Raw genomic sequence first — 25475 nt, forward strand, 5'->3', positions numbered from 1 at the left:
GTCGGGGAGCAGGCAGTTTGTAAATGACCTGGTCAACATGCGGTCAAGGGAGAGGACAGGACACAGAACAGGGGACACCGGGAAGCATGGTGATTAGGGCAAGGCATGAGGTTGAGGGAGACACAGGGACTCAGGGAGCACTGTTAGGAATGGTGTGTTAGCACTCTGGAAATACTTTCAACCAACCTAGAGAAAACACTTGGTTAGGAAGGGTGCGAGCAAGACTAAGGATGATGATTCCTGAGCTAGCCTTGTCTTTTTATGTATGTGTGTGTTAATTTGGTTAACAAGCAGCATAGAAGGCTTGCCCTGTGCCAAGCTTATCTCATCCTCATAACGGGCTTCTAAATTTATGTCATTTATGGATAGCTATTCCTATGCAGAGCAAGTATGATCCTTATGACTAAAACGTGAGCCATCAGGACACAGATCATTGATTCGCATGTGCTCAGTCTTCCACTGCTCATGTGGTATGGTAGTTGTTCACAGTGAAAGCAGAGAGAGAGAGAAAAAGAAACATAAAGCAGAGAAAGGAAACTTTAGTCTGGGGGAGGAGAATTCACAGTGACTTTTACCATGATGATAAAGGTAATAATAGTAGCTTTTGAAATTATTTATCATGTTTTTATTATTTCAAAGCCTGTTGCTTTGTATGCATCATTTAATCCTCACCACAGTCATAGGAAACAGGTACCATTATCACTGTTTCACAGATGAGAAAACTGCTGCACAAAGCCTAGGTAATTTGTCTAAGAGGCAAGTTCGTTTTTGTAACATTCTTTGCTGCTGATTTAAGAAATAAAATAATTGATGAGGAGCCATGGCTGTCTAAAGCAAGCTGGTGCATATAAAGAGCAAACACATTGCACCAGCTTTCGTTACAGACCTGTCTTCCTCTTTCCTGTAAAATGATCTCCACATTCCTTGCTGGAGCAAAGGAGATGCGTAAAGTCATTTTCTCCCGACCTGGCGTGTGGGTAAATTAATCTGGCATCACAAACCCAGTCACAGCGTTAGGTGATCTGTGTGTAATGGGTTTAGGCCGTGAGCCTCCGGAGCTTAGCCTGCTCAGCATTAAAAAGGCCATAGAAATCTCTCTCTCCGTGAAATCCTCTTGCACACATTCAGGAAATGTACAAGACAGTGAGGGTACAGTCAACCTATTGGAATTTCTTTTTGAAGAAAAAAAAATATCTCGCAGAGGAAAACTGTTGATGACCCACCTCTGAGCCTTGGTAGGGAAGTTATCCTGCAGTCATTAGATGTGAAATTCCAAAGGCTTGGAGGAGGGTCAGCTCCCTTAATAACATGTCAATATTAAATTACATCATAAATAATCAGAACTTCCTGCATATTTAACGGGAACTTTGTTGTATAAATTTGGAAACTGTCCAAAGGGAGACAAGCGACTTTTGTTATTGTTTAGCCCTCTGGGCCCAACTTCTTGTGGGATTTAGTTGTTATTTTGAACTTTGGAACCTTTAGCAGAGAGAAAGGCCCTAAACCAATTGACTTTTAGATGGTCATTTTCCCTTCCCTCTTTCACTTTTACATTGGTTAATGTTTTTTCTTATGTAAATAAGATCCAATAAAATCCAAAGCCATGAACAACATCAAAACATGTGAAATCACTGTTTGGTTTGAAAACCTTTAACAGACTGAGCCAGCTTAGTGATGACCAACTCTGACCACTCTTGCTTAAGAGGGACACCCTTTGACATGTGCCAGGTTTATCAGTCATTTCTTCTTCTTTTTTAAAAAATATTTATATATTTACTTATTTGGCAGCACCAGATCTTAGTTGTGGCATACAGGATCTAGTTCCCTCACTGGGGATTGAATCCAGGCCCCCTGCATTGGGAGTACAGAGTCTTAGTCACTGGACCACCAGGGACATCCCTTATTAGGTCATTTCCAGCCCAAGAATATTTGAGAGGCTCATAACATTCATTTTGGTTGGTACCAAATCCAACCAGTAAGGTCTGATTTTCTACCATAAAATACAATACAAGTTAATTACTCTTATGACCCAAAGAAGAAAGTCTCAAGTTCATGATACAATTCAATCCTTCCTCTGTGGCCCCGACTGCTCTCAATAACTCCACCTCCCACTGCTCCTCAGTACCACTCTGCTCTCATACCCTGGGCCACTCACTGTCCAGAACCTTCCTTCCTCTTTCCATCCTGCTCTCACAGCTTTGTTCCCCGTACCCCTCACTCCTCGCTGGGAACCCTCCCCATTTCTCTACTTCTCTTGGCGTCTTCCCCAGCGTCCAGGCTGAGGTCACGTTCTGCTTCCTTCTTAAAGCCTTTCTGCAATTGGGTGTTGTTTCTGCAGTCACCATGTTCTGAGATCCTACTGTGCATCAGGTGCTGTGCTAGGAATTTGATGCAGGTGATTTCATTTAAGTCTGGAAAAGGGGGTATTATTTTCATATCACATTTGGGGATTTTGTCCAATGATGAACACCTGAGTTGTTCTTAACCTGTTCTGAGCAAGGCCGCAGTGAATGACTTTCACATCAGCCTTGCACATGCGTGTAGGAGGGTCTGTAGGATGGATTTAGAGGCTGGGACTGCTGGATCAAAGGGTGATAGCATGCTGAATTTTTATAAACATCTTCCGATTTTCTACCCTGGTGGTGGTGCCATTTTTTATTCTTACCATCATGTGTGAAAGTACACCAGGCTTCCCTGTCCATCACCAACTCCCAGAGCTTGCTGAAAGTCATGTCCATTGAGTCATTGGTGCCGTCCAACCATCTCATCCTCTGTCGTCCCTTTTTCCTCCTGCTCTCAATCTTAAGTTACAATAGCAGGGTACCGCCAAGCACAAGTTTTCAGCCCAGCGTGAATATCATTAACTCGGTGATCTTGCATTTTCTGTACTGCAGTTTCCTTGTATATAAAACAGACAAATTTGGAGACAAGTGAGGGGGAACATGTTACTACCCTGGCCACTGCTTTCTGATTTATCACAAGAGACAAAGCTGGTCCCTCACCAGGTGCTCCAGCTTGGCCATGAGAGTTGCCTCCAGTGGGGATAAACTGAAAAACCAAGCCTTTGAACAGGACATGGATGGACAAGGAATCTACCTGTGGTGTTCCTGCCATACCCTTCTCACAGTCATAGGGAAAATAACATACCTGTACTTTGGGGTTCAGTCATTTCTTTCCAGCTCACAGCCCAGATTTTGTGATTGATGATTTATTTTCTTACTAATACTGCATATTAATCTCCTTGTGCACATCCTCCAGCACAGCTCCAAATTTGGATCAGTCTTGTGCTTTCTTTCCCCTCATGCCCAAGCAGTTAAATTTTGATAAAGTCATGCAGATTCCATCACTGCAAATTCACCATCTCCAATCTAAGCCTGGCCCTCACTATCCCTCATCAATCCCCAAAATGTTTCTCAACTTTCAATTTTCAACTCTCATTTTTCTAATGACTATTCCAAACCCCCATCACCTTCCCCGAGCATCCTTTTCAAGTCTTACACCTTGAGTTGTCTAAGCAACCCACCCTCCAAATTCATCGGGATAATTGAAGGCTTGAGATATCAGAATTTTAGAGATCTATCCTTGGCCACAGTTTTCTAGGATTCCATATTCTTCCTGAGGCTTCACCTCTACTTTCATACTGTAAAAACTACTTTTTTTTGATGACTTTCAAATCTAGAACCTGCAGCTTGGACTCTTCTATCTAATAGACATTTTTACTTGGAAGGTGCATGGACACCTCAAATTCAAAAGTACCCAAATCAAGCACCATTGTTCCTCTAAAATCCATCTCTCACACAGGGCATGGCTCTTCCCAAGTACCATGGATGTAGAGAGAGGGTCACCAACTTCTCAAGCTAGAAGGCTGATATCACCCTCAAGTCCCCTCTCTTTTTTTTACCTTCCACATGTCATCAGGTTCCAAATCCTGCCAAGATTTCCTCTTGTTTCTGGAATTTCCTTTCTCTTCACTTTTCTACAGTTGATCCAACTGGACAGCCTGGACTGCTTTGGAAGCTTTCAAACTGTCTGACCTCAGGCTTGGATCCCTTAAATCTGTCCTTAAATCTGCTTGGTGATCTTTCTAAACATGAATCTGCCCATATCACACTCCCCACTGCACTGACTCCCATCGTCTACAGAATCGAGTCTCAGCTGCTTGGCATGACACGCACGGCCATCTGTGATCTGGCTTTAGCTTCCTCCTGCAATTCCTTTCCTTACCAGTCCCTACCTGACCCCTCACACTTCAATCACAAATGAGTATTTGCAGTTCCTTTGAGCTGCCTCCTTTCTTGCCTTTATTCATAACATCCCCTCTGCTAGACCACCCTCCCACTCCTTCACCTACACCTGGCCAACCCTATTATCCTTTAAGGCTTAGTTCATGGGTCACTTCTTTTGGGAAGATTTCTTGACGAGCCAGCCTCCACTTTCCCCAAACTCTAAACTGGGTTAACTACACTGACCCTGTGCTGCCACACCTTGCTTGTTCATTGCACTGAAGCTGTTTCAACATACTCACCCACTGGTGGGTCAGTGTCACAATTAGATTGGGTGCTCTTTGAAGCTTGTGTTGGGTCCTATTCTCCATGTATTTCTTTGCCTAGGAGTGGCATAAAGTAGGCGCTCAATGATAATACTTGTAAAACATTACTTTACACTTGTAAGTGAACAAATAAGTGAATAATTCATTAATGGGAAACAATTTGCCCCTGAAATGAACTCTCCACTTTACAGGTAAGGTAGCCAGGGAGTAATCAGCATCCAAAACATCATGATTATTTCTCAGGCCCGATTAAGAGTAACAATACCATGTGTGTGTGCTGAGTCCCTTCAGTCATGTCTGACTCTTTGCGACCCTATGGACTGTAGCCCACCAGGCTCCTCTGTCCATGAGATTCTCCAGGCAAGAATACTGCAGTGGGTTGCCATGTCTTCCTCCAGAGGATCTTCCCAACCCAAGAACTGAACCCCCTGTGAATTGAGCCTACCTCTCTTACACCTCCTGCATTGGCAGGCAGGTTCTTTACCACTAGTGCCACAAACAGGCATAGTGATATTCAAAGGGCACTATGAGTCTTGGGAAAGCCCAGAATCAATGAGGCTCCAGGAGAGAACCCTCAAGAGCCTGTAGAGAAACTGCTATGGGATTCTTACAGAGTGCTGCAAGAAACCTGCAGGACTTCCATCTCATTCATACAAAGCTCTCAGTTCAAATAAACCTTCACTGTTTACAGGACATCTTATTTACTGATTGAAAAAGTCATGTAATATACCTTAAGTTAATAACATACAGACTCGGTTTGAATAAGTAAAAAATGAAACAGTAGAGAACAAAGAAGCAGAATTTTTTCCCTCTCCTATACTGACTTTCTTAGGACCTGATACTTTCATAAAGACCCTGGATGTAGCTAAAGTACAGAACCAAACTGTCTGAACACCACCACACTTTCATAGCCTTTCCTTGTGAAATTCAATTAAGAAGGTAGTGAGGTGAAAGTCGCTCAGTCACGTCTGACTCTTTGCGATCTCATGGAAGGTAATGAATGTCATATTTCATGTTTGATGTTCAGAACTGAGTGTTTTTGAACTCCAAGTATCATTAGAGCTCTTTTTTTGTAGTTAAATAGTAAGTGATGATAATGGTAAGAAAATTAACTGCTATTATTATTATTACTATATAGAGGTCACAGTCCTCGAATGCCCATGCTGCGGCAGGCGCTTTCCACTAAGTATCATACTTACGCTTCACAACAGCCTTTTAAATACAGTAGAAATCATTTCCCCCTTTTCTGTTCGAACAACTGAAGTTCAGCGAAATCAGATCACTTGGGGCACGTCCAAAGGACAAGTTGGGAAGACTCTGGGGCCAAAGGCCAAGGTGGTTGCAGGAGGCGACGCTGAGCCTCTTCTAGTCTCTGGGAAGTTTTGTTACCTGCCTGCGTATATGTGAAGGCGGAGCGAGAGAAGCGGTGAATCCGAGGAAGATTCACCGCCGAAGAATCTAAATACTAAACGCGGGGCAAAGGCGAAGGAACCAAAAGCGGCGGGAAGCCGGGGCCATAAGGCAGACACTAGGTAAGAGCCAAGAGGAGGGATGGACTGGCTGGCTCCGCAGACGGCTTAGGTGGAGGGCTGAGGGGCGGGGCCTGGGCGGGGCAACCCGGGGCCGTGTAACCCAGTAGTGCTCGTGCTCGAGCCCAGTGGTGGACCGCTCCAAAGGCCGCCTCTCCCGGGGAAGGAAAAGTGAGGGGAAAGGGAGTGCAGGCATTATGGGAAACTCCGAGAATTGCTAAGGCAGCTCATCCTTCCCCACCCTGGACCAAAGCAGAGACTGACCTCTCCTTTCCTGGGGGAGCTCCCTTGTAGCGCAAGCAAGAGGGGGACAGGGAGAAGGGCCTGCCCGGAGCGCACACCCCCTCCCCCGCTCGTTGGTACGGCCCGTCCCCCCGCCGCTGATCTGGCAGGCTGCGCGCGCACCCTCCGGCGGGGAGCGGGCCGGCGGGGAGCTGCGGCCTCCGCGGCCCGGGTCCCTCCTCCCGCTCCTCGCGTGCTGTTCGCTGGCGCGGCGCCCGCCGGGTGAGGCGCCCGCGCGCCTCGGCGGGGAGGAGCGCGGCCGCGGGGGCGCGCCCCGGTGACTCCGCCCACCCACCCCCGCCTCCCCTCCCCTGAGTCCCGGGTGCCCGGCTCGCGCGGCTCGCTGAGAGGAGATCGGGACCCCGCGCCGCCCGCCCCCGCGCCCCCCTCCCCGGCGTGCGAGGCGCCGCGCCCTCCCGCTGCCCTGCCCGGTGCATGGAGGGGCCTGTTCGGATCGCAGCCGCCGCCGCCGCTGTAGCCGCCGCCCGCGCGCGGGGGATGACCTGGGGGTGGCTTTCGGAGCCGGCTGCCGCGCAGGAGGTCTGGGGGCTTAGCCAGCCCCGCTGAGAGGTGCGGGGGTGGGGTCGCACCTAAGGGTGGGCGGGAGAGGGGTGCCCTGGGAACACCGGGCTTGGGCGCCACGAGGCTTGGGAGCTGGAGGTCCGGGGGGGGCGGGCTGCCCGGGAGGGGCTGGGGGTCCAGGCTGCGTGCGGGGTCTGGGAAGGGTAACTGAAGGATGCGCAGCGGGGAGCTCCTAGGTTCCCGGTCCTGGGGACTCTGAGCCACCTCGTGGAGGAGGCGGGGTGAGGTGTCAGTGACACGATGCAGTCTCTTTGACAATGATCCGCTGGGGCAGGTGAGATGAAGCATAGCGGGGTGCAAGGGGCGCCGGGCACGTTTTCCCAAGGGAGCCGGATCTCTCGCCTCTCTCAACCTCTATTCCCGCGGAGCGCCCGAGAAAGACAGTGATTTATGTGTAGGGAGAATCAAGAGAAATTTCCTGCACAATGTATCTTTCTCTGCCTTCACAGACTCAGTGACTTCCCAGCCCCAGGGAGCGTATTTTTTCCTTCTCCTCTGTAAAGCATTCTGTGGATTGCATTATCATTTGCTAAATACATTACAGCCCGCTATTTATTTCACTCTGCAGCTTCCAGACCTTTGTTGCATTCTCTCCACATCTAGGAATTTCAGTAATAAATCACCGAGGGGCTAGAGAGCCTCTCTCGCCCTTCCCTTCATTGTTCTCCCCAGCCCACCAAATCAGGTGGAAGGCTCTCCAAAAGAGATTTCTCCAGAATGGCTGTTTTTCCCAGTTCAGACTCCAGAGGGTGGCAGGTGCCTGAAGGGTAGGCTGCCTTCCAAGTTGGCATCTAGAATTGAGGGAACCTCATTAACCTCTGTGTCCTTAAATCAGACACCTTGAGAAACAGAAGACTGGACTAAAAGGAAACATGAGATACAGTCTCAGGCCAGTGGCCAGTAAAGGTGAACAAGGCCAATTCTTTGCCTCACTGATGCCACAAGCCGCAGACTTTCCAGCTGACTCTTGGCATACCTAGTGGACAGTGTCTGGTAGGAGAGGATGGGAGGGGGCTGGAGCGTGAAATGGGTTTATTCTCAGTATAATTCTAAACAGTCTATTACATTTTATAGCTCATTTTTTGGGGGGTAGTCTATTTTAGCTGAGAATGTGGGAGTAGTTCAACTTTTAGGACAAGATGAAAGCGACCTCTAGAAAATTTCTGGAAAATTTAAATGAGTGCTTAACTAGAAAGCATTCTTAGGAACCCAGAGAGGCACCAAATACTGTAGTTTCTGTTTTGCACATGTGGAAATAAACTGCCTCATTCTCTAAGTTATATGAGAAGGATGGAGAAAACCTGTTTCATTTCGTAAAGACGTGCCCTGGGTGTGTGTTTGGCAGCATGTGGAGCAGAAACATTTATATTTCTGTAAAACACGCATGCACACACGCACACACACACATGTGTATATTGTTTAACTTTCATGCAAAAACTCAGATATAGTATTTGGGAAATCTGTCTTTGTTTGAATAGTTTAGTCAACCAGGAAAATCAGTTACTAGAGGTACTGTGCTATTGTTTGTGTAGTAACTCACTTGGGATGCCTTGATTGATTGCCATGGTTCTCATCAGCCTCCTCTTCTGTGGAAAGTACTTAAACAGCTCTGACCCTCCAGCCAGGAAGCACAGAGAACCCTGAGGACTTGGAGCATACAGATCTACCTTGTATGCCTTCTAAATCAGTGTTACTCGTCTTCTTTGCAGGTGGCTTGACTGTGCATGGAAGGAATTAAGTTCATTTTAAGATAGGACAACCCCCACCGTCCCATCCGTAAGGTGTATGTAAAGAGGAAGTCTTTATGTTGGAGTAAGAACTTCTGCCATAGGGCTGGGCTCCAAGAATTTCAGGTAAAAGTTGTTGACTAGTTCTCATGCTTTCTTTTTCTTTTCCCACTTTTGCCCTTACGCTTTCGTGACTTTCTAGATGATTTCATTTATGGTTTTGTCAAAATGGAAGTTGAAGTATGATGTTGCTTTTTTAGAAATGTTTCTTTTGCAGACGTTTAGACTAAAAATCGGTACTGTTTGCAAGTGAATCAGTACTGCTTTTAAGTTAAAATACAGGAGAAATGATCTCAAGAATTAAGCCTTATTGTAGCAAAATCAGGCTGGAGATTGGAACTTTAAAATGATTAAGTGAAAAATTTTGTTATTTTTTAACACATTGTTGCATTAGCTATTGCCTTGTAGTTAGCATTTCTACTGTGTAAGAGTGTAGCTAAGGCAAGAAGCCTTGATGTCTAGGGATAGTCTTTCTGTAGACATATGATCTTACTACTTAATAGAAACTAATTAGATTAGAAAGGAAATTTGGAGTCTGGTTGCTGAATAGATTGCTCTGAAGGACTTGATTTAATGTGGGTTTTGATGGGTGCTTTTTTTCAAGAAATTTTATTGACTTGAATTAGAGAATGCTTTATTGTTTGTATTTAAAATTTTACATTATATGTAAACATTTCATTGATTTATAAGCACTCCATTTATAAATGTTGTATATATGGTACTGACTCATTTTTCAGGAGAACAGAAAGGAGAGCTTGACTCTTTCAATTATAATGAAGAGATAGTATATGGGATATATTTAATTTCACTTTAAATATATTGGATTACAATTAAATGAAAAACTGGTTTGTTGGTTTTTTTTTAATCCTTCAAGTTCTCCCTCATTGTCTGTGATCTTTGCCCCCATTGTCAGGCTTAAAACATACAGTATCATTGTCATCTGTCCCCTGAATAATGGTCCTGAGGTGATATTATTAATGTGGCTTTTTAAAATCAAACTAATTATACTTGCCTAAAAGAGCCACATGTGTGTGATTCTAGCTGCCTGGTGCCTTTTGAGAGCCCTGGAGACAAGCTAGTGAATAGAGCTGAAAATTCATTCTGTATTTGATTAAATGGAACAGACTTGCTGCTCCTTACCCCAGCAGGGGCGATGAGATCTCTTGATCCCCGAAGCGGCTCCAAGACCCTGGGAATTCCATTAGCGAGCACCTGAGGAATTTCTGCCCTGCAGTGCCTTTTTTGTATGTGTGTATGTGTGTGTGTGGAGAGGGAGGGGAGCCGAGTGGTGATGGGGGGGGTGGTGTTGGGCGTGGGGACGGAGAGAGGCTACATTAGAAGACTCCATATGCTAGCGGATCTAAAATCAAGGCAGGACTTAACAGCTTATCTTGTAAGAGAAGAGCCCAACCCATAGGCAGATTGCTGGCCAGGACTTTCTTACCAGCACGACTGTGGTGATGCGTCTTTACCCTGAAGTGCACACCACTGTAAGTACAGAAAGTCACTTTTCTGCTTTCCCTCTGAAGCACAAGCACATACACGTTGCAGACCTGGTAAGTTTCCTCTGAATGATCTTTTGATAACTATGTAAAATCATGGTACAGTTCGGTCTCGCCTGTAAGGGCCGCTTTATTGTTTTAATAACTTTTTCAGCCAAGAGCAGAATCAGACTTTTCTGTGAAGCAGAGTGTTTTGCAGAGATGAAATGCTTGTTTGAATAGGCATATTTGAGTTTGCTGTCTTGTTTTTATATGACTTTTATTGTGTTTTTGTAACATTATCACAGAATTTACCTTCGTGCAGGGTATGTCTGTGTCTTCTGTTGTCTTTTGAAAAATTCTGATTGCTAGGATTTTTTAAGACATCGCTTTGCACACTTGCCAGCGGCCACAAATAAATGAAAATATATCTATCAGAAATATTCTGTAAAATCTTTGGAGCAAAATTTTTGAGAAACATCAGCATGTCTCTCCACTCCACCCCCGCCCCAGCCCTCACCCAACCCTTCTTCCCCTGCCCCTGAATGATTTTTGAATACAGACGCTCTTCAGACTATGAGCCCGGTTTGTTTCTTGTGTGTGTTTTCAAGGAAGAGCAGTTTTGAATCTTGGACGTTCTACTTAATTGATTTTCATCTTCCAAGAATAGTTAAAAATGAGTGTGAATTCCAGTGTTTGTAGCTTTCAACTAGAGCAGAGAGCAGTAGCCTATTTGATGGTTAATTTGATAGATTTTATTTCTGATTAAAGTCTTGTTGTGTGTCACAGATCTCTCCATCCGATTCCTATGTAATCCTCTACTAGAGCCTCCTAAATGTTTAACACTAAATGTTTAAAAAATAAAGAAGTCTTTTAGAGAATATGTTTAACTTTTTTTTCTACCTTCTTCCTGGGCTTGCATTCTACTAGTATGGCCAGATTGAAAAAACTCTGGAATGAATGGGAGTAAACACTGAAGTTAGCATTGGGCCCCTCTCTGTTCAGAGTTGTTCAGGAACTTTGCTGTGTGGTGTATTTTGATGGCCAGAGATAATAAAAACTATCCCAAAGCAGATTTTGTTTTGCTCCCTGTCAGTTGGAATGTGAGTCAGGACTTCAGTTCTTGAGAACCAGTGCTGTGCTTTTAACCATAGAGTCAGGAAACTGTCAAGTTCCTTAATACTTGAGAGGGGGGAAAATACACAGGTTATGTTACTGAACTGAGATATATTCTGCTTAGATTTGGTTACAATATTTTTATATTGCTCTTGTGTAAACAGAATTAAGAAACTGACATACAGCTTGCTTTTCAGCCATTCTTGTCATAGATTAGCTCATCTCTTTTTATTTGTGTGAGTTGGGAAAGTGATTTTGATCTAAGCCTTGATTTGCTCATCCCTAAAATGGGGCTAATAACAGTAGTAACTGTTAGCATTGTTTTGTGGATTACATGAGATACTGAAAGGAAAGTACTTGGCATTTAGTAAGACCCCTATGAATGTTAGCTGCTATTGTAGGTAACTCCTCCTGTACACATAGTCTGTTGCTTTGATCCTGAAGTGATTTCTTTTGAAGATTAAATAATGAGGAATTCTCTGAAGTCAGTAACAGTGGGGGCAAATGGACCTGCTCTAGTTTCAGTATGCTAAAGTTCTCTTCACTTCGCAATTGAGACTTAAAAGGCACTTGGAAACAGTGTTGCATTCCCCCCCTCCACTTTGAGATATAATAGAAAAATGTACGCAAGTGTTCAGTTAATGTATACTGAGCGAACAGCCAGATGAAGTTTTATATACGCACATGTGTGGTAACCGTTGCCCAGATGAAGATGTAGAACATTTCTTCATCTTGGAAGGCGCCCTGGTGCCCCTTCACGGACTTGTCTGCCGCCCCCAGCCGAGGACAGCTATTTTGACTAGTCTCAACCATACGTGAGTTTTGCCTGTTCCTGAACTTTATAAAAAATAGACTCACATGATAAATATTCTTTATATCTGGTTTCTTGCACTGCTCCTTATGTCTGAGAGCCATCTCTGTCACTGTGTATGGTAGGAATTCATGCTTTTCAAATTGTTTTAGCATCTTTTGCCTGTTTTGAAATTCATAGTAGTTCATTTTATTGGCACATCAGGTGTGTAGTTATTGGGAAAACAAGAAAATAACAACATCTCTTCCTCAGTCATTAGAAAATGAGATCCTAGTCACTATCTTAGAAAGACCTTACGTTTGTACATGAAGTTGGGTTGCAGGTTCCGTCACCTCCAGTGACAGTTCCATGAACCATATCCTTTCGTGACTGCCTTCATTTGTGTGTGTGTTTAGAAAGGGAGAGAGGGAGCCTCAAAATAAGGACCATCTAAGGTAGCTGATAATGTTCACGCTTAGGATTCAATGTCAAAGTCAATGCTTAGCAGGGTGCATTCAAGGAAAGCAATAACTAGCTCAGCATTAGCGTAATATTCTCTTAGGAGAAAGTGAAACACCACAGTGGATTCTTGAAAAAAAAAAAAAAAATCCACCCATAATGGAAGAAAATGGAGCAAGGATATTGTTATACTGCAGGAAAATTTTGAAGAATGGGACCTCACACTTGTATCAGGAAGAAGAATTTTAGTCACTAACGTTCTGAACAGTTGCTGTCAGTCTCTGCCTATATGTTTGGAATTTCTATTGGTATTGTTGGAATTCCCTATTACAAAATAAGTAAAATTGATTTTACCAAACAGTGAAATAAGAATACCAGATGATATGGATGAATCAGAAGTGTGCTTTTTGTTTTTAAATTTTGGAAGGGGCTGCAGCTGAGGTTAATAGTGTGTGTTTCTGCTCTTGCAAATGTTGATGAAGCATTTTCTGAGTGTTCTGCTGGGACACAAGTCACTTCTTTCTCTAGAGACATTGTCTTTTTCAATGTTTGTAATTTTATTAAATCTTCTTTTTCATAGCTCCTTAACACCAGGTCCATCTTCACATACAGCCATGTGTAGGATGGGTTCCTTTGGACTACAGGGGGCAATTGGTCCCCTTTTCTCTTAAATCAGAACCCCAGCAGCCAAGATTTCACTGGGGGTGGGGAGAGTTGAAATCGTGATATATGATTCATCTTTTGTCCCAGAGGGCACTCGAAAGATGCAGATTTTGTTTCAAAAGAAGAACTGTTGACAAATAAAGCTGCCTCAGGATAGAAAATGCTCCTTTAAAAGGCATGAGCTCCTTGTTGCTAGACATGTTGTAGTGGCGTTTGCAAAAGATGCTGTGGAAGAAATCTCTCCCTTGGGTGAAAGTTGGGACCTCATGACCCCCAAAGGCCTTTTCAGTATGAGCCCACGATACAGGCTGTCCTGAGGGGGCTGTACTGCTTAACCACCACATTCAATAGTCCCCCCTTACCCCAGGGATCACTTGCTGCAGTTTCATTTCCCTGGGATCAATCACAGTCCAAAAATATTACATGGAATATTCCAGAAATAAATGATTCATAAGTTGTAAGTTGTATACTCTTCTCAGTAGTGTAATGAAATCCTTTCCCCCCACCGCTGCCACCCAAGATCCCCAAACCTTCAGTGTTGTCCTACCACTGACATCCAGCCATTCACTTCATCACACCTGAGTGATCCAGGGTTGTCAGGAGCTGGTGATCGTCCTTCTGACATATCGTCAGAAGGTCAGTGCTGGCCTAATTCTGTATCACAATGCCCGTTACTCACCTCACTTCATCACATCCGGTGGGCACTTGGTCCCCTCCTACCGTCATCATCTTAAGAGCAATATTTACAATAGTGCAATATTTTGAGAGAGACCACATTCATATAACTTTTATTATAACACATTGTTAAAATTGCTCTGTTTTATTGTTAACCTCTTACTGTGCCTAATTTATATTTCAGCTTTATCATAGATATGTATGTGTAGGAAAAAACACAGTATAAATAGGGTTCAGTACTATCCACAGCTTCACACATTCACTAGGGGCCTTGGAATGCATCCCGTGTGGATAGGTGGGGTAACTGTACATAATTTGGAGGGAAAAACTGTGTAGAGTTCCAAACAACCATTGGATGAATAAAATTTCTCAAACCAGCCCTAGTTTAGAGTTGAGGACTGCCTCTTCTTGTTGACCCTTTCACTTTAAATGTAATTTAGTTTATCAGTCACAAGTAAATGTCAGATATTCTTTTTTACTTAAAAGAGAAAACGGGGCCCTTTCCAGTATTCTAAGCATATCATTAGTAGAAATGAGAACACTTTACAAGTATCTGCTACCTTTTTAGGTAGCTGCACACCTGGGTTTACTTGAAGCTCCGCCACTGGCCAAGTTACTGACTCACTCCTACAGAGAATTACGAGGCTTCCCAGATGGTTCAGTGGTAAAGAACCTGCCTGCCAATGCAAGAGACTCAAGAGGATTCGATACCTGTGTCAGGAAGATCCCTTGGAGAAGGAAATATCAACCCGCTCCAGTATTCTTGTCTGGGAAATCCCAGGGACATGCAGAATCACTGCTCTCACTGGATTTTTAAGGGCAGAAGTGTGTAATTAAGATTAAAAGAAAGCTTTGGATAAAAAAAAAAATAGTTAAATGTTAAAGATATTAGGACTTCTGTCATCACATTATCCCTGGAATGCTTGTCAAACATTTTACGTATTTAAGATGTTTATTTTTGTTCTGTGCTGTTATTTTGTGCCCGGAGAGCTGATGTCAGATATTGTCTGTTTTTTAAATACGTAGTATTAGAGGAGTTTTCCTGGATTTCTGGCACTGAAAAGTACATTCTGCCTTCTGTCTCTTGCCAGGGAAATTTCTAACAGTTATTGGCTTTTTAGGTATCAGAATAACAGTAATTAGTATTTTTCTTTTACTATCATTTGAAATCTGTTCAGTGAGTAATTGCATACACTGCCTGTTTGGAGGTGAAATTGGCAAAGGGGACGAATGTCTAATGGATAAAATACTACTTTTATCAGGCCATGAAATTACTGTAGTGACATCAGAACTTGGCAGCCTCTTGTATTCCAATAAAAAGAAAAATAGCATCATAAGCTAGGGATAAGATTTTTCTTGCCCATTTATTTTGGCTTATTTTCATGGTTTTAGCCTCAGGGCGTGTGTGCAACAAAATAGCACAGTGAATAGCAGGCAATAAGAAGGAGTGAACATACTTTCAGCTGGAATGGATATACTGTTTTTCACTCACCTTTTCAGTGGTTTCAACTTCCTCCTAGATTGGTGAGTGTGAAGTTGTGAGAGTAGGTATGAAGAGTCCTCCTCTATGAAGTGGACTAAAGCTTCATTATTTAAGGTTACATAGCTTTCGGTACACTGAAGAAGTTTGATAATTAGCTGTTGAAATGGTCATATGAGGTGGGATGTCTAAATGTGATTATGAGTGGGATTGTGTCAGACAAGTGCTGTTTATTCCTCTTTATAAACACCATTGAAGTAACATTGTTTGAATCTAGTGTTTCCTCCTGCCTGTGTTACCCCGTTCACTCTTGAGATTGGGCTAATCAGGCTTTTAGATATTGCCACGATTTAATGACAACTGAGGCACCAGGATTTCAAATTGGTTTCCATGCATCCCATCAGTTGTTCCAGTGGATCTTGGGACTGCTGAATCCTGGGAAAAGAATTTTATGTTTCTTAATAGATTATTAAAACTCCCAAGTAGAGCCACACTGGTCTTACCATTGTGTTCTGTCCACAAATTACCATGTGGGTTCTCCTATTCTGATCACTTTTTTAAACCAGGTCATTTTATTGTTTCTTCCATTGAGTCTTAGATCATCTTCCAAAATGAAATTACACATTTTGTTTTACAATAAGAAGGATTATAGTACGGATGGGTTAGATTTTAGACCTAATTCTGCATTTTTACTCCTCCTGAAGAACATATTTTCAAGTCATGTTATAATCTGATTAGAATTGGTCCTGACCTCTAAATCAGTTCTTTTGATTTCTATTTATTGAATATTAGGCACACTTCCTTTACTACGGTCAAGTCCTTTTTGAGAGTAAAATAAAAACAGATCAAACTTCTACTCTGAATCCCTAATTCCAAGCTCTAGTTATTAAGTTAGTCATGTTTTGACTGTAGATGCATATAAACGCCTTTCATAGAATTTTCTTCATACATTTTAGAGCCAAAGTTTTTTGTTTTTTTTTTAAGTCTCATGGTTGACTAAAGCCAATTTTGAATCATTCTAAGATGGGTTGTTAACTGTGGTCTCCTATTAGGTTAGCCAATGAAATTGTTATGATTTGTTATTCTTTAGTGTTCGAGGATGCATTTTAAAAGAGCTGTTGTCACCGTGGTTAGGCCTTAAAATAATTTTATGTTTGTCACTGTGACTGCAGCCGCGGTGGGATTTTTAATCATAAACAATACAGCTTGTGCAGAGATTTGATAATCTTTTTTTTTGCAGCATCAAATAAATTTTAGCTCAGGGATTTGACTCAATACGTCTTGTTAATGTTAATAAGGTCTTGCAGCTAACTCCCAAAGTGACTTTCTAAATATGAGCTTAGTAAGTCCAGGTTGTATCCTACCCCACAGGAAAGTAACAGTAGAAATTGTTTTAAAGAAAAATTGTCAATGTTTTACTTATTTGGAGATTTTTCTCTTCCTGATAGGCAGATTATTAGGAAAAAGATAAGGAAACAATTGACCCTGTAGAACAAAGACAACCCTTGATCAGATCCATGTTTTCTTAGCTCGGTGTTGTACGCATATACTGAATACATAATGAGTTGTGTCTGTAGATGTCAGCTGGGCATGGAATTAAATTAACAGACACCACATACTAAACTCCCGAGGCCTTCAATGATCAAGGAGGAGAGACTGAGTTCTGAGTTTTTCATTTGTGCAATTAAGATTGTTTTCCCCCTTCATGTTGAAATGTGAGCTTTCTGGAGAAAGAATCCATTCACTTGCCATTTCCTAGACAAACAGTCCCCTTTTGCTTTAAAAGTTCTTCCTAATTCACTGAGAAATGCTAGCATCTTTTGTGCCTGAATCTTCTAGAAGGATTTGTACTACGGGAATACTTGAATAATTTAACACTAAACAGTGTGGTGACAAAGGAGCAAAGTATTGCTTTGGTTAAGCCAGGGGCCTTGATTGAATGAGTGCCCTGCCGACTTATCAGAATGATGCTTCCAGAGGGTTGGGGAGCGAAAGACGGTCCTGACAGGTTGGGTGGAACCAGGATCCCCCTGTGCTCACTCAGCTCCATGCTGAGGAATTGCTAGTTCAGTTAGACTCCTGTCCTATGGTTCTTTTCATTCTATTTATAGAATATTTGTCTCCTACCCTCTATTTCTAATGGTCGTTATTTCTTAAATAATTCTATAGAGTCTTTTGTACTTTGCAGAGTGTTTTAAAAGCTTTTTTCTTTTTTCCTGTTTGCAATAATGTATGAAATAGTAAAGTTTTCATAAGAAGGGAAGTCATGAGGAAAATAAAGATTGAGCACTGGTTTCACAAACAGGAGTTTTTAATGTAGTTCAAAGTTGGGTTAAAATATCTCTACTGTTGGAAGAGGAGATTATTTGAAACTGTCGTCTTTTTTTTTAAGCTTAACTTAGATTATAAGTGCACGTTTGTCTGATTAGGAGTAGAATAAAATAGTTAAATTGTAAGGTTTTGTTTTGTCTTTTTTTTTTTCTCTTGTACCATGTAGCTCATGGGATCTCAGTTTCCCCAGCAAGGATCGAACCCTGGCGCCCTGCAGTGAAAGTACTGAGTCCTAAACATTTGACTGCCAGGAAGTCTCTTGTTTGTTTTTTGTCTTTGATGTTTGTAAACCACAAACTGTATCCTAGATTCTGTGGACCTAATGGAAGATACTGAGATAGTGAAGTAAATTTTGCCCAAAGTAAAATTGACTCCCAGGTGTTTTGTATTTTTTTAAGCTCTTTCCTCTTTAAAGAGGTCTTTTAATTTTTTTTCCCCCCTAGCGACAGGGATCTTTACTTTCCAACACATTTTTTTGGAGCAGGTACCTGGATTCTTATAAATTCTTTAATCGTATATTCCAGCTGAAAATGAAGTTTGAAAGCCCTTTCCAGTTACACGTCCAGTAAGGAAAATAGCAAAGGGGGCTTTTAGAAATAAATCTCATTTTACGTATACATTTTTGCTTGTGGAATAAATATCAAATCAAATTGAATGCTCTTTTTCTTAACATTTGCTCTACAGTACCCCTGTGTTCTGAGCATGACAGATGAGGTCAATGCTTAATCTTATTTTCTGTTTCTTGGATATGTTAGAAAATGAATACAAACTTTGTAACTTTAAGTGATTCTTCTCATATTTCTTTTGTCAACCATTAACTATTTCTTTTCTTTTTAAATTTATTTTTAATTGGAGGTTAATTGCTTTACCATATCATATTGGTTACTGCTGTACAATAATTTGAATCAGTGATAAATATATATATATATATCCCCTCCCTCTTGAGCCTGCCTCCCAATTATTAGCTATTTCTTTTCTGTTTTATATCATTGTATGAAAGAAGGTGAAAGTGTTAGTCACTCAGCCGTGTCAGACTCTTTTGCAACCTCATGGACTATAGCCCGCCAGGCTCCTCTGTCCTTGGAATTTTTCAGACAAGAATACTGGAGTGAGTAGCTATTCCCTTCTCCAGGGGATCTTCCCCACCCAGGGATCAAACCCAGATCTCCTGCATTGCAGGCAGATTCTCTACCATCTGAGCCACCAGGGAAGCCCCCTATCATTGTATAATATTGGCTAAAACAAATGTTAATGCTACAGCATTTAAGGATATCTTACTTGTGTTCTTTCACTGTAGATCAAACTAGTTTAATGAGATAGTTTAAAAGTTTTGATGACCAGATTGAGAAGGAAAGGAGGAAAAATAGGTAACTTAAAGGCAAATCTTGCCCCTCCTCCTGGGCTGGAGAGAAGCTGAGTTATAAGAGCGCAGAGTCCAGCTCCTAGTTTGAGGTGTGAGGCTGTTTATTTTCACTCTGGAGATGTATATACTACAGAAGGAAGACTCTGGCCTTGCTTAACCTAAGCAAGTCATTACTTATCTACGATCTGGCAAGCGATTTGATTAAGGTTGACAGAGCTCATATAATATCAGAACCAGGCCCTCTGAATGATTGATGAAGCTTGTCTGTAAGTTTTTTTTTTTTTTTTGAAAGGACAAAAACGGAGCAAGAATGAATACTTGTTCAGGTCTCCAACTGCCCAGTATCAGCCAAGTCTGTAATGTAATGTAGTTTTATCTGCCGGGGTTAATAGGTATTTATTTGTATGTTATTTTTAATGGTGTAATTACATGGCTTTAAAAGAATATTTTTAGGTCAGTAGGTTAATTTGACTTCTACATGATTAAATTCTTGAAATTTTGGAGATCTTGTTTCACACCTTAACATCTTTCTTATGACTTTCTTTGATATATATTCTTTTGTCTAAAAAATTCTTTTGGAATTTTTTAACCTGTAAGGAATTTTCTTATTTATTTCTAATGAAATTTGAGTTCTTTGCAATTTTTGGCTTTAACCTAAGGCATTTTTACCCTCTTGCTGTCTTACCATACAACCATGATTTAGAAACTTGTAATAGAGTGTCACTGTCACTGCTAAGCATTCCTACATTCAGTTCAGTTCAGTCGCTCAGTCGTGTCCGACTCTTTGCGACCCCATGAATCACAGCACGCCAGGCCTCCCTGTCCATTACCAACTCCCGGAGTTCACTCAGACTCATGTCCATCGAGTCGGTGATGCCATCCAGCCATCTCATTCTCTGTCGTCCCCGTCTCCTCCCACCCCCAATCCCTCCCAGCATCAGAGTCTTTTCCAGTGAGTCAACTCGTCACATGAGGTGGCCAAAGTATTTGTTCCTTATTCTCATTATCAACAGGTTTTCTGTATGACTGAAATTTGCCAGATGTTCTTTTTAATTACTTTTTAAAAATTTTAAACTTTTTATTTTGTATTAACAATGTTGTCATAGTTTCAGGCGAACAGCAAAGGGATTCAGCCAGAAGTATACATGTATTCATTCTCCCCCAAACTCCCCTCCCATCCAGGGTCTTGGCAGTGCTTTAAAATCATTAGTCTACATATAGTTCGGTGTCCAACCAAGAAGATTTCTTGTGTTTTAATCATTCATATGTTGCTTAGTAGAAATGAGTATAGGACCAGAAGAACTCTCTCCACCTTATTTTAAGTAAACTGAGCATAAGGAATTTCCAGATGAGTGAAACAGTTGAGAATGAATTCGTTTTCTGTAAATGGAATTTTCATAACCTGGGAGCTTTCAAGCTATTGATCATACAGGTTTAGACTACGGTAAACTCTGGAGTCAGTGGGAGTGGGATCACCACCATATCCTGGGGACAAGGCCTCTATATGACTTCGTTTCCCTGTCTGTATAATGGGATCACCTCAGTTAATCCTCACAGAGTGATAGGTGCTTCTTGCATTTGAGCTGTTGCTACTGTTACATTATCTGTGAGCCGGGGTCTAATAGTGACAAAATATTATTGTGATGTTGCTGAATTCGAGACGGTCATTTCTAAATAAAATGAGTTGGGATTAAACTTTGGGGACTGTAAATGTGGAAAGAAACTAGAATTGATTATATATTGCTGTTCTTGAGTTGGTTAGTACTTGGCTTCCATCGCAGAGAGTGGTTAGGTTAGGTGAATAATGTAATAGCTGGCAGTGATTTTCCCATATCCCCAAATAGTTGAACGCATCTTAACTTTCTTACCCTAAATTTCAATTTTGTTTCTTTGCGATCTCCCCTTTCTCCTTCTCATCTCCCAAGACTCAATAGAAACATACTTTAGTACCAGGAAAATGAAATTTCAGGTATGAGATGAACTTCTTACCTAGTCTTATTGACATGTTCTTAAAAGCAAGAACTATCTATGGTTGGAACCCGTTCTTAATTCTTCTTGATAATTTTCCCACCAAAGGTACAAATGTTCTTATCTGTGGGAAATCCCAGTGCTTTCTAGGATTTTGATATATACTTAATATACTTAATAATGAGTTTGGCTGTTTCAAATTACGTTTTTTCTCTTGGGTTTAGATATGGTCAGAGCAGATGAACACTTTACTGGGCTTGATAGGTTTGAAGACCACCAATAAAGTATCATTCCCAAGTTGTTTCTAAAAAAGAAATAGACATGCGATCATCTGATGCAAATGTTTGATTTGCAGGGAGGCCATTGATGCACACTGTCAGCTCCACCCTAGCCACGCCCTTGGGTTGTTTCTCCCTGGGATAAGCTCTTAAGTGACTGTTGAAGACTGAGATTTAGCAATAGAGGGGAATCCAAAGAACTGGAGCCAGGAGTTGTGGAATCAGAACATGAAAAGGTGGGGGGTGCTGCAGGCGTCACTTTCTACCTGACTGTGGCCTGTCTGTCCTGGAGTTCCTTTCTGTCATCAGCAGTGACAGTACTAATGCGTCAGGAAGGAGATACCTTTCTGTCTTACTTTTTTTGTTGTTGTTTTAAATACTTTTTTAGTTAAGGTTTAAGAATTCATCTTTTTCTTCTACCTTACAGGTTGGCCTCATTATTGTATTTTTATTATATCACTTGAATCCGGGTTTTCAGGGAAGCACAGTAAATTTTGCAGCAATAATGAGCCTGTTTGCAGGAAGAAACATTGTACCATGACTCTAAAATGCACAGATTTTTAAGATATTCCCTCTTGGGTCTATGGAATAGAGGATAAAGCTTGGTTGAATTGTATTTTTAGAGTTTTTATTTATAGAGTTTTCTTACGGTAGTGGTCTTGGTGGCTATGGAGGTGAGTAGCATTTACAAGATTCTTTTAACCTTTTTGATTTGGGGGAATGTGAATCTAGTATTTGAAACTATAATTCTTGTCCTGTCACCCCCATTCTCAGCTGAGATTTGCAAAGATGTGTATAATCAAGGAATTAGCTTTGTGTGTGATTAGTTAACGTCTTAACAGAGGTGATAATGTCCTGTATTTTGCTAAAAAGGAGTGGACACTTAAACTTGAATAATGTGCCACTTATCAAAGGGAAAAATTTTATAAACCCCAATACTGTTTAAAAATGTTTATTATTAACCTCACTTAATTATGTACAAAATAGAGTAGATGCAAACTTCTTATAAAACTAAATTTGCACATTGTGACAAAATCACAAAACCAACGTAATTCAAAAATGTTAAATCTTAAAAATTGTTTTGTTACATCGTCAGTATTGAGTTGAATAATAGGAAGATGCTTGTGTGCTAAGTTGCTTCAGTTGTGTCAGTCTCTGCGACCCCTGTAGCCTGCCAGGCTCCCCTGAGATTTCCCAGGCAAGAATCCTGGAGTGGGTTGCCATGCCCTCCTCCAGGGGATCTTTCCAACCAAGGGATTGAAGCTGTGTCTGTTACGTCTCCTGCATTGGCCGGTGGGTTCTTTACCACTAGAGTCACCTGCTGCTGCTGCTGCTGCTAAGTCACTTCAGTCGTGTCCGACTCTGTGTGACCCCATAGACGGAAGCCCACCAGGCTCCCCCGTCCCTGGGATTCTCCAGGCAAGAACACTGGAGTGGGTTGCCATTTCCTTCTCCGGGAAGCCCTAATAGGAAGACTTGGCCTTTTGATTTGATTCTTTGATTTTAAGCATTTTTAACATTGTTTTTCTTTTCTTTTTTAAACCTTTCATTTTTATTTTAATTAATTCATTGATTTATTAATTTTTGGCTACGGTGAAGGCAATGGCACCCCACTCCAGTCCTCTTGCCTGGAAAATCCCATGGATGGAGGAGCCTGGTAGGCTGCAGTCCATGGGGTCGCTAAGAGTCGGACACGACTGAGCGACTTCACTTTCACTTTTCACTTTCATGCATTGGAGAAGGAAATGGCAACCCACTCCAGTGTTCTTGCCTGGAGAATCCCAGGGATTGGGGAGCCTGGGGGACTGCCATCTATGGGATCGCACAGTTGGACATGACTGAAGCGACTTAGCAGCAGCAGCAGCACCTCAAAGCTTGAAGGATCTAGTTCCCTAACCAGGAATCACACCCACACCCTCTGCATTGGAAGCCTGGATCGTTAACCTCTGGACTGCCAGGGAAGTCCCTATTTTTTCTTTTTAATAATGAACTTGTTTTTAACTATTGGTCCAGTATTTTGTGGGCCACTTTAAAAGTACACTCTGATACATAATACTGAAAAAAAAATTAGAATCCATTTGATGAAGTGCCTGTATGCATTCATATTTACTTATTGTTGATGAGCCATAGTAATGTGGGACCTTTGTAGTACACGTGTTTCTAATGTTATGTTATACCATCTGCGATGTCATCTGCTTTTCAAGTTTGGCGCACTTATGCTGCCATGAGCTAGAAGATGATTTACAGTTCCTACTTTTCTTTTCACCTGTTTCAGAACTTTCTTTGAATGGTATTATGTAACATCATTTGACCTTCACATGTCATGGCTATGATCCAAGAACACAAATGTAAACTGGGCCTGGAAATCTTGTGTCATGTCTTTATCATTTGGCTGATGACCTAGAATAAGATAACAATAATTCAAGTTTCAGCAGTGCAGAAACACAATGAAATTTAAAAAAAAAGACCTTCATACCTTCAGAAATTCATCTGCAGATTAAAACTAAAATAGAGAAAGAAAACTAAAACCTGGTAGATTTAAGCATCCTTCCAGAATGAGAAGTGGCTGTGGATTCACAGTGAATTCAACGGGCATAAAAAAAAGAGACCTATACTCAAGGCTCTCCTTTCATTTAAGAAACTGTGTGTAGAAAGGGTGGAGTGGAGGCCTGGGCTCACCCTGGGTTCAGTCTCACCCCCATCATTTATTAGCTGTGCAATCTTGGGGAAATTATCTGAGCACTCATTTTGTGCAGGGTACTTCACAGGTGTTAGATATACAGAGGTGACCAAACTAGATGTGGTTCCCTTCCCTCATGGACCGAATATTTAAGCCAGGTCCGGTAGAAATTTTTTACATTTATATGACCTATAGACATCTAGCCTAGTTCCTTATTTTCACAGTGTAATGAGTCAGGTAAAACCAACTTCTGTACGTTCCCTTCAATAATGTTCCTTGGTTACTGTTCTTTCTCAGAAAATCAGATTCAAATGAAAATCAAAGCCATTACTGAAGAAGGGAAGAAGTTTTGTTTTATCTTTTTTAAAGATCTTATAGACAGGGCCATCTTTATTTGATGTAACATGATGGTACAGAGAGAAAATTGCTTTAATTTATAGAAGATTATAATAATTTATTATGGAAATGCTACAGATTCAGGTATATACTTGTTCATTGGTTAAATTTAATGTTCATTCAAGGAGATATAGGGCTTCTATAACATAGTATTAGAGTGAAATTCCTTATGTTTTATCTCAGTAATTTCTTAAAAAAATTTTTTTTTTTTCTTTTTTGTAAAGTTTTAAAACAAAGTTTGAAAATAGTGTGCAGAGAAAGTAAGGGGATACCGGGAATTTTGCTTCCCAATAAGGTCTAGAAGTTTGGCCTGTTTTGGAGAGGAATGTTAATAATGAAAAGTACAGGTGGTATTGGGACCAGTGGGGTCTTTTTGAGTGGCAGAAACCTGTCAGTACTGAGTGAAAACGCTACTTTCGGGAGATTTGTTGGTTGACATTCAAGATGAAAATCTGAGGGGTGTGTGTGTTTAATGCTCCATTAAGAGACACATGATTTAACCTATTTTGTAAGCAAATGTTGGTGATGAGCTGTTATAACATAATCTACTGATTTATAAGACTAAAGATTTTAAAGTCTTTAGATTTCTGTTTCTCAACATTGATCTTTAAACCCGCTTGACTTATAATGTGGATTTTATATTCATCTGGAGTCAAATGAGAAACAGCCAACTGAAAGACATGGGAGTGCTGGCTTCCTAAAGCCAGATTTATTCTAAAATTCCTTTTTGGTTCATGTTTTGCTCTGTTCCAATGAACAGTGATTGTAGGCGGCAGTTCTTCTTTTCTTTTTTTTTTGTAACTTGGTAAATGGTTGGTATTCTTACATGGGACATACTGGTGTTTTGTTTTATTTTTAGGTGTCTCTGGTTATTGAAATCCAAAACTCTGGGAACCATTGCTCTGGATTAAATTTGGTAAACTGTCAGTGTACAGTTTTCCGAATTGGATATGGCGTCTTTGCCGTGTCCCATGCTGGCTGTTTCTCCATCTGTAGTATTCACAGCCTCACAGCCATGTGTTTATGATGCATCAGCATCAAGTCGGATTCTCCCTCTGACCACAGA

General features: G+C 41.4%; 1 protein-coding gene and 1 long non-coding RNA gene across 7 annotated transcripts in view; one reads left to right on the forward strand and one right to left on the reverse strand.

Annotated features, from left to right (window-relative positions):
• Window positions 1-762: 762 nt before the first annotated feature.
• On the reverse strand, window positions 763-6075 carry LOC129548475 (uncharacterized). Its single transcript, XR_008684343.2, has 3 exons — window positions 5749-6075; window positions 4526-4606; window positions 763-2898 (listed from the first exon to the last, which is right to left on the reverse strand). It is a non-coding gene; the product is annotated as an uncharacterized LOC129548475 (long non-coding RNA).
• Window positions 6076-6672: 597 nt separating this feature from the next.
• Window positions 6673-25475, forward strand: part of CDON (cell adhesion associated, oncogene regulated) — a 100143-nt gene continuing 81340 nt past the window's right edge. For 5 of the 6 annotated variants that reach the window (XR_008684429.2, XR_016036435.1, XR_016036436.1 and 2 more), the window contains exons 1-2: window positions 6673-6930; window positions 8652-8795. The gene's annotated coding sequence lies outside the window, so the exon portion shown is untranslated. Of the gene's footprint in view, window positions 6931-8651; window positions 8796-10068; window positions 10286-25475 lie in introns of those variants that run through there. The other variant, XM_055415916.2, reaches the window with a different exon arrangement.

This window comes from Moschus berezovskii, chromosome 25, assembly GCF_049115385.1.
Source record: "Moschus berezovskii isolate FMDL1 chromosome 25, NW_MosBer_1.0, whole genome shotgun sequence".
Classification (NCBI taxonomy): Eukaryota; Metazoa; Chordata; class Mammalia; order Artiodactyla; family Moschidae; genus Moschus; species Moschus berezovskii.